Consider the following 10,595-nt stretch of genomic DNA (forward strand, 5'->3'; position numbering starts at 1 on the left):
CCTGCCCTCCGGCCCGGCCCGAGGGGCCCTCCTGCCCTCCGGCCCGGCCCGAGGGGCCCTCCTGCTCTCCGGCCCGGCCCGAGGGGCCCTCCTGCTCTCCGGCACGGCCCGAGGGGCCCTCCTGTCCCCCGGCCCGGCCCGAGGGGCCCTCCTGTCCCCCGGCCCGGCCCGAGGGGCCCTCCTGTCCCCCGGCCCGGCCCGAGGGGCCCTCCTGTTCCCCGGCCCGGCCCGAGGGGCCCTCCTGTTGCCCGGCCCGAGGGGCCCTCCTGTCCCCCGGCCCGGCCCGAGGGGCCCTCCTGTCCCCCGGCCCGGCCCGAGGGGCCCTCCTGTCCCCCGGCCCGGCCCGAGGGGCCCTCCTGTCCCCCGGCCCGGCCCGAGGGGCCCTCCTGTCCTCCGGCCCGGCCCGAGGGGTCCGTCTGCCTGGCGCAGCTATCGGCTCCACCGAAGTGGGCGACGCCGAGGGTGGAGCAGGGTCCACGTCCTGCACCGGAGCCACCTCCAGGATAGGTGGGTTGGGGAGGGAGGGTGTAGCACAGTGCCGTCGTTGACGGCAGCCACCCTCCCTTCCCTCCCTTATTGTTTAGGGGGTATTGCTTTTTGGTTTTGTTGGGGTAATGGGGATTTTTTGTGTTTTCTTTTAAGGTGCATTCCGGGGTCTGCACCTTTAGGGGGGGGTAATGTCACGTCCTGACCAATATTTAGGTATTATTTCTATTATATTTGGTCAGGACGTGGCAGAGGTATATTTGTTTTGTATTATGGGGTTTTGTGTGTGGTGTAGTGGGGTGTATTAGTTTGGTATAGGTTCTAGGTTTGTTTTTCTATGTGTAGTTTTGGGTGCTGGACTCTCAATTGGAGGCAGGTGTTTCTAGTTGCCTCTGATTGGGAGTCCCATAAGTAGGTGTGTGTTTGTTTGGTTTTCGTGGGTAGTTGTTTTTGCACTGCGTGTTGTGTGCCTGCAAAACTGTTCCTGTCGTGTATATTGTTTTCCAGTGGATGCGTTACTCCTTTTTTGAATTAAAACATGAGCATCCATATTCCCGCTGCAGTTTGGTCTATTCAACACGGCTCTTTTTGTGACACAATCGTCCCGTGGAAGGGACACTGATCCCGAAGAAGTAGAATAAGGCTGTAAAGTAACAAAATGTGGAAAAAGTAAAGGGTTCTGAATACTTTCCGAATAGACTGTATATGTATTTTATGTATATGTATGTATGTCTGTATGCACAGTACCCGTCAAAAGTTTGGACACACCCACTCATTCATGGGTTTTTCTTCATTTTTACTATTTTCTGTATGATATAATAGTAGTGAATACACCAAAACAAAAAAATAACACATATGGAATTATTTAGTAACCAAAAAAGTGTAAACAAATCAAAATTTAAAAAAATCGCACCCTTTGCCTTGATGACAGCTTTGCACACTCTTGGCATTATCTCAACCAGCTTCATAAGGTAGTCACCTGGAATGCATTTCAATTAACAGGTGTGCCTTGTTAAAAGTTAATTTGTGGAATTTCTTTCCTTCTTAATCCTTTTGAGCCAATCAGTTGTGTTGTGACAAGGTATGGGGTGGTATACAGAAGAGAGCACTACTTGGTAAAAGACTAAGTCCATATTATGGCAAGAACAGCTCAAATAAGCAAAGAGAAATGACAGTCCATCATTACTTTAAGACATGAAGTTCAGTCATTACGGAACATTTCAAAAACGTTTAAAGTTTCTTCATCTGCAGTTGCAAAACCCTCAATGATGATGAAACTTGCTGTCATGAGGACCGCCACAGGAAAGGAAGACCGGCAGAGGATAAGTTCATTAGAGTTACCAGCCTCAGAAATTGTAGCTCAAATTAATGCTTCATAGAGTTCAAGTAACAGACACATCTCAACATCAACTTTTCTGAGGAGACTGCGTGAATCAGGCCTTCATGGTCGAATTGCTGCAAAGAAACCACTACTAAACGACACCAATAAGAAGAAGAGACTTGTTTGGGCCAAAAAACACAAGCAATGGACATTAGACCGGTGGAAATCTGTCCTTTGGTCTGATCAGTCCAAATTTGAGATTTTTGGTTCCAGCCGCCGTGTCTTTGTGAGACGCAGAGTAGGTGAACGGATAATCTCCGCATTTGTGGTTCCCACCGTGAAACATGTAGGAGGTGGTGTGATGGTGTGGGGGTGTTTTCCTGGTGACACTGTCAGTTATTTATTTAGAAATTAAGTCACACTTAACCAGCATGGCTACCACAGCATTCTGCAGTGATACGCCATCCCATCTGGATTGTGCTTATTGGGACTATCATTTGTTTTTCAACAGGACAATGACCCAACACACCTCCAGGCTGTGTAAGGGCTATTTGACCAAGAAGGAGAGTGATGGAGTGCTGCATCAGATGACCTGGCCTCCACAATCACCTGACCTCAACCCATTTGAGATGGTTTGGGATGAGTTGGACCGCAGAGTGAATGGAAAAGCAACCAACAAGTGCTCAGCATTTGTGGAAACTCCTTCAAGACTGTTGGAAAAACATTCCAAGTGAAGCTGGTTGAAAGGATGCCAAGAATGTGCAAAGCTGTCATCGAGGCAATGGGTGGCTACTTTCAAGAATCTAAAATCTAAAATATATTTTGATTTGTTTAACATTTTTTTGGTTACTACATGATTCCATGTGTTATTTCATAGTTTTGATGTTTTCACTATTATTCTACAATGTGGAAAATAGTAAAAATAAAGAAACACACTTGAATGAGTAGGTTTGTCAAAAATGTTGACTGGCACTGTATATATATAAATACATTTACAGTACCAGTCAAAAAAAAATAAAAAAAATAACAAATATAAAAATAAATAAACAAACAAACAAACAAAAAATAAACAATATATATATATATATATACCAAAAAATATATGGGGATTGGAATTGATGCAGAGAATTACAGTGATGGAAGCTACAATCTATCTGCAATTTAAATGATGTGCTTTAGTATAATATGATATGCTACGTTAGGGTTAAGAGTTAGGGTTGCTAATTAGATAAAATACTACAGTGGTCGAACACAGACAGGGAAGGGTTAGCTAACATGCTAAGTAGTTGCAAAGTACTAAGTAGTTGCTAATTTATGCTAAAGTAGCATTTTAGCTAATTAGCTAACTATGCCCCATCTTGGAGGAAGTATAGTAATATACGTATTTTTCTGAGACCAGGTTTCTTGTTGTGCTATAAGAACAGAGGATAATTATGGTGAGAATTTATGTTGGTGCGATTTTTGTAAAATATAATGTGTTTGCTCTGAGACCAGGCTGTCTAATTACCTTCCATATGGCTGTGTTGATCATGCAATGCCAACTATGATATCAATTGCTCCCAACAATAATATCAAGATGCTATAACGTTAGCACACTGAAGAAAGGGCAGATGCTTCTCTGTGAACTATATGGGCACTAGTCACATCAACAGTCACCAAGATATGGATGACTGAGGATGTACATGGAGGATCTGGACAGGGTCACTGGTGTAGAGAGGAGTAGGCAGGAGGCAGTCGCAGGTTTAGAACTACTGAGTTTATTAAAGCATCATAGATCGAAATTGGAACGAAACCCAAACACTGTTGTGCTCAAAAAATATCTTCATGAACAAAAAGGCACAGGGCAAACCCAAAGTGCAAAATATAAGGTACTCAGGAAATAGTAGGAGAGATTCCTCTCTAACATTTGCAATGACCAACAAAGACAAATGGCAGAGGGAGTATATATACAGTGATAGAGTGGGGATTGGAACCAGGTGTGTGGAATGATGACGAGACTTGATGAGTGAAGGGTGTTTGCCAGCAGTAGGTTCGGCAGCAGCTAGAATGCCGGCGACGCCGAATGCCTGAGCTGGACAGGAGGCGGAGCGAAGGCTGGTGTGACAGACAGGGCAGCTGGATCCTGGACTTCCTGACAGGCCACCCCCAGGTGTTAATGGTAGGTAACAACACATCTGCCACGCTGATCCTCAACACAGGGGCCCCCCAGGTGTGCGTGCTCAGTCCCCTCCTGTACTCCCTGTTCACCTGACTGACCATGACTGCATGGCCAAGCACGACTCCAACAGCATCATTAAGTTTTCTGACGACACAACAGTGGTAGGCCTGATCACCGACAACGATGAGACAGCCTATAGGGAGGAGGTCAGAGACCTGGCAGTGTGGTGCCAGGATAACAACCTCTCCCCCAACGTAATCAAGACAAAGGAGATGATCGTTGACTACAGGTTAAGAAGGGCCGAGCACGCTCCCATTCTCATCGACGGGGCTGTAGTCGAGCAGGTTGAGAGCTTCAAGTTCCTTGGTGTCCACATCACCAACAAACTATCATTGTCCAAACACACCAAGACAACAATGCCTATTCCCCCTCAGGAGACTGAAAAGATTTGTCATGGGCCCTCAGATCCTCAAAAAGTTCTACAGCTGCACCATCGAGATGCATCCTGACTGGTTGCATCACCGCCTGGTATGGCAACTGCTGGGCCTCCGACTGCAAGGCACTACAGAAGGTATTGCGTACGTTCCAGTACAGTACATCACTGGGGCCAAGCTTCCTGCCATCCAGGACCTCTATACCAGGTGATGTCAGAGGAAGCCCCTAAAAATTGCCAAAGACTCCAGCCACCCAAGTCATCGACTGTTCTCTCTGCCGCATGGCAAGCGGTACAGGAGCATCAAGTCTACGTCCAAAAGGCTTGTTAACAGCTTCTACCCCCAAGCCATAAGACTCAAATGGCTACCCGGCTACCCCCCACCCCAATTTTTATGCTGCTCATGCTCTCTGTTTATTATCTATGCATAGTCACTTTACCTCTACCTACATGTACATATTACCTAAATTACCTCGACTAACCTGTGCCCCCGCACACCACTAAGCTAAGGAACCTGGGACTAAACACCTCCCTCTGCACCTGGATCCTGGACTTCCTGACGGGCCGCCCCCAGGTGGGGAGGGTAGGTAGCAACACATCTGCCACGCTGATCCTCAACACTGGAGCTCCCCAGGGGTGCGTGCTCAGTCCCCTCCTTTACTCCCTGTTCACCCATGACTGCATGGCCATGCATGACTCCAACACCATCATTAAGTTTGCAGACGACACAACAGTGGTAGGCCTGATCACAGACAACGACAAGACAGCCTATAGGGAGGTGGTCAGAGACCTGGCCGGGTGGTGCCAGAATAACAACCTGTCCCTTAACGTAACCAAGACTAAGGAAATGATTGTTGACTACAGGAAAAGGAGCACCGAGCACGCCCCCATTCTCATCGACGGGGCTGTAGTGGAGCAGGTTGAGAGCTTCAAGTTCCTTGGTGTCCACATCAACAACAAACTAGAATGGTCCAAACACACCAAGACAGTCGTGAAGAGGGCACGACAAAGCCTATTCCCTTTCAGGAGACTAAAAAGATTTGGCATGGGTCCTGAGATCCTGAAAAGGTTCTACAGCTGCAACATCGAGAGCATCCTGACCGGTTGCATCACTGCCTGGTACGGCAATTGCTCAGCCTCTGACCGCAAGGCACTTCAGAGGGTAGTGCGTACGGCCCAGTACATCACTGGGGCAAAGCTGCCTGCCATCTAGGACCTCTACACCAGGCGGTGTCAGAGGAAGGCCCTAAAAATTGTCAAAGACCCCAGCCACCCCAGTCATAGACTGTTCTCTCTACTACCTCATGGCAAGCGGTACCGGAGTGCCAAGTCTACGACAAAAAGGCTTCTCAACAGTTTTTACCGGCGCACGTGACAAATAAACTTTGATTTGATTTGATTCACTCCATACCGGTACCCCCTATATATAGCCTCGCTACTGTTATTTTATTGTTGCTCTTCAATTATTTGTTTTTCTTCTATTTTATTTTTTCCATTTTTTTTCATTTTATTTTTTACTTCAGTTTATTTTAGGAAATACTTTCGTAACACTTATTCTTCTTAAAACTACATTGTGGTTAAGGGCTTGTAAATAACCATTTCACTGTAAGGTCCGCACCTGTTGTATTCGGCGCATGTGACAAATAAAATTGGATTAGATTTGATTTGATTTTCTCTGACTTCTGAGTGAACCTTTTGCCTGGCTCCTTCTCTCCTTGTACCTCAAGGCCCATACAGAGTAAATGATCCAGCTGCTCTATGGTTCCAACAGAAACCTCTTAATTGCTTCGGTCCACTTTGGTCTATTATCATCCTATCTTAGTGATTGTCTAAGTGTTATTCTGCTCCACTGATGTTTTCTAATATGCAGCGAATGCACAAAATGTTGTGATCTTGGATGGGATCCTAATAGCCAGTAAATCAATGGATGGATAAACTATAATCCTTTGTTTGGAAAAGGTTCTGACAGCAGTTTGTTACTTAAGAAATGGGTTCCACTTCCAGCTTGACTTGATAAAGCTCCATCTTTAGAAAATGTAGTTGAAAAAGATCTCAGAAAGAGAGAGCGTGTGAGAGCGACAGAGACAAACATCTGTTTTTGATTCAATCCATAATCACAAGGTAAGAAGTTGTCTCTACCCGCTGTGAAATGGCCTTTTGTCTTGGCGAGTGGACATAATATTATTGATCTAACCATATGATTAGAATATTACAATATGTGGACAACTACAAATACCTAGGTGACTGGTTAGACTGAACTCTCCTTCAAGACTCACATCAAACATCTCCGATCCAAAGTGAAATCTAGAATTTGCTTCCTATTTCGCAACAAAGCATCCTTCACTCATGCTGCCAAACATACCCTTGTAAAACTGACCATCCTACCGATCCTCGACTTCGGTGATGTAATTTACAAAATAGCCTCCAACACCCTACTCAACAAATTGGATGCAGTCTATCACAGTGCCATCCGTTTTGTCACCAAAGCCCCATATACTACCCACCACTGCGACATGTACGCTCTCGTTGGCTGGCCCTCGCTTCATACTCGTCGCCAAACCCACTGGTTCCAGGTCATCTACAAGACCCTGCAAGGTAAAGTCCCGCCTTATCTCAGCTGGCTGGTCACCATAGCAGCACCCACCCGTAGCATGTGCTCCAGCAGGTATATCTCACTGGTCACCCCCAGGGCCAATTCCTCCTTTGGCCGCCTCTCCTTCCAGTTCTCTGCTGCCAATGACTGGAACGAACTACAAAAATCTCTGAAACTGGAAACACTTATCTCCCTCACCAGCTTTAAGCACCAGCTATCAGAGCAGCTCACAGATCACTGCACCTCTACATAGCCCATCTATAAATAGCCCAAACAATTACCTCATCCCCTACTGTATTTATTTATTTATTTAGCTCTCTTGCACACCAGTATTTCTTCTTTCTACTTTGCACATTCACCTACTGCAAATCTACAATTCCAGTGTTTTTAATTGCTATATTGTATTTACTTCACCACCGTGGCCTTTTTATTGCCTTTACCTCCCTTATCTCACCTCATTTGCTCACATTGTATATAGACTTGTTTTTGTACTGTATTATTGACTGTATGTTTGCTTTACTCCATGTGTAACTCTGTGTTGTTGTATGTGTCGAACTGCTTTGCTTTATCTTGGCCAGGTCGCAGTTGTAAATGAGAACGTGTTCTCAACTTGCCTACCTGGTTAAACAAAGTTAAAATCAAAATAAATAAAAAATGATGTCAGCTCCTATGGAGACAGCGTCTGTTAGTTGCAATGTGAGCCTCTACTGCACACATTTTGGTTTTTCATTTGTTTTAAATATTCCATTCTATTTTTGGGGAAGATTTAGGCTTTCTGATAATTTAGCAATAACAAAAACATTTACTTTACCCCCCACACCCAGAATTGTTATTGTTGCCTCAGGGCAATGCTGCGCCATAAGGGTAATAAAACACCAAGGAAAATGTGATATTTTCAGAACATTTATTAAGTGAAACATAGTAGAAACAAGCACTATTTTTTATAAGAAATTACAAATTGGGCATAAACTAGTATTTCACTGCCTCTCAAACCTGATTCTAGGGTCCATTTTTCCTCGCTGTGACTGTCCTCAAGCTCACTTTCCTCACTATCAGAGGAAATGATCCCAACTGCTCAAAAAAAAAGTAACCTTTATTTATCTAGGCAAGTCAGTTAAGAACTTAAGAACAAATTCTTATTTTCAATGACGGCCTAGGAACAGTAGGTTAACTGGCTTGTTCAGGGGAAGAACGACAGATTTTAACCTTGTCAGCTCAGGGATTCGATTTTGCAACCTTTCGGTTACTAGTCCAACGCTCTAACCAATTAGGCTCCTTTCGCCCATAGAATGTCTCTGTGTCCATTGCCTGTGAATGTCAGTGGATATGTTGGAAAAACATTGACCAAGGCTATCATTTTACATTAAATTATATGTCTTTCATTGAGCATGATATTGGCCTGAAAAGTAACCTAACTGCACATCGTTGCCCTGAGGCAACAAAAAGAGAACTACATTTTTTGAATATATCTAAAAGAAAAATATGTTCATAACCTATCAAATATGCTTCTTAAGATGTTCCTACACAAGTGCATATGTTTTTATTGTCAAGTTCTTTATTTAAACCTGCAAAACAATCAAATGTATCTTACCCTTTGCTCACACCATGCGGTCATGTCGCTCCGTGATTGATACATCACATTAACTTTTGCACCTCATTGGATTGTGTACAGACATGTCATCATATATTGTTTAAGCCATACTATACAATCTTTGATTGAGCTTTACAACAATGTTACTGGCGGCCATCTTGTAATAACCTAAATTCCAATCCAGTTTCATGACTTTATAAACAGGGGCCATTTTGTTTCAATCCATAGCAGTTTTATGTTGATATAATTTGTTATCAAATAAATAACCCGGCCACTGATTAATGGGAAGATCATGACTGCTTTGGTTTTTCAGTGATGCAGAGAGATGCCATCTTGGCTCTAGTTTAGAGGCCACTATTTTTTTAACACTTTCAGTGTTTACATCCATACAGATGTTGATGCCTGCATGTTTCTAATAGCGGCTGTAATTCAGCTGTTTGTAGAGAGATCTTTTAATGATGTGTCTAAAGGTCAAAATGCAATCACCCCTGAGGTTCAAGAGCAATTACTGAAGTTGTCATATAAACTATGTAAATAGGACATTGACTTCCAGTTATGTAATGTTATGCAGTAGTATTGTAGGCTACATCAAAAAAGTGGTAGCTGGTAACACAATATTGAGCTAAACTGAGGGCATGTGGTTCTAAAGATTGAGAGTGAATATCAAGTTAGGATGTTGAGTCTTCCATTAGCAGATTAAGAAGCCCCAACAGCATTCAATTTGTGGAGTTGTGACTTGGGATAGACTATAATGACTTCAAAGAGATTTTGATCTCGATGCCAAACTTCAGAGACAGTGAAAAAAATTGCCCATGCAGTCATAAGGGACTAGGCTACAACCCAGAATGGTTTAAATGACTTGGAAGATAAAACAGAACAATGACGAAACAATGAAAACATTGAGAACATTGCTTTACTGAAAGCACTGAAGATTACATTTTTGACAAATTTTGGAGCATCTCTAACGTTTTGTATCTGGACTGCATCTATTTATCACACTGCAAAGATAATTGATCTACGTTTTGACACACCCAACATGTCCAGTCCTTCGTTTATAGCAGCAGCTACTGAGAACATAAACATCTCAGCATTTCTTACGTCAGATCTACTGCCACCCAGTGGACACTATGTAAAATTACTAGGAACCTTCTTGATTAATACTGCAGGAGGATACATTATGACGCCGAGAATCAACAGAAAATATAGATTACTGTCATTTTTCATTGTCCTAAAATATTTTTTTGCCTTACTGTACATAGACCCTGATACTGATGGAAAACATCCTTGCCAAAGGCACTTGTATCACATAGACACCAGCCATCATAATAATCTTACATCCATCGAGCTTAAAGGCATTCTAAACCCACTGCTGTGGTCAGCAAATGTATAACAAGGCATGAACAATTAAAGTGATACAAATCAATAGCATGATTTGCAATCAGTGTTATTTTGAGAGTAATGCAATAGAACATTTCTCAGAGGGAGCAGCTGTTGTCATTCCCAGCAGCAGTTTATCACTGTGGGAGAGTTTCTACTGCATGTCTCAAGAGATCCCTGTAGTCACACGTCTGCCTCTGACTGTGTCTCAGTCTGTGAATGACCTTGACTGGTCACATGCACTTGGAAGGAAGGGAGGAGAGGAGGAGAAGGATGGAGGATGAAAGATGAGAGGAGGGAGGAGAGAAGGGAAGAATGGAAAGGGGAGAAGGGGATGGAAATGGAAGAGGTAGGAGGATGCAGGCCCAGGCACGTCTTGCTCTGCCCTGGTCTGGGCCTGCTGGAGGTCTGCCCATAGAGGGGGAGAGAGGAGGAGTGTCTGCCTGACTAAACACAACAACAGCATCTCTCACAAGGGCCAGACACCATCACAAATCAACCCTGAGCTCGTCTGGATGTGGATGACAAATCATGTCTGTGGACTTGAGCGTAGACACTAAACTTGGCTGAGTCCTTTTCTATTCTTCACAAAACCGAACATCAAGCCATGAGGACTGATGCCAAGGGCATTATTCA

This window comes from Salmo salar, chromosome 06 (genome assembly GCF_965601325.2).
Source record: "Salmo salar chromosome 06, fSalSal1, whole genome shotgun sequence".
NCBI lineage: Eukaryota > Metazoa > Chordata > Actinopteri > Salmoniformes > Salmonidae > Salmo > Salmo salar.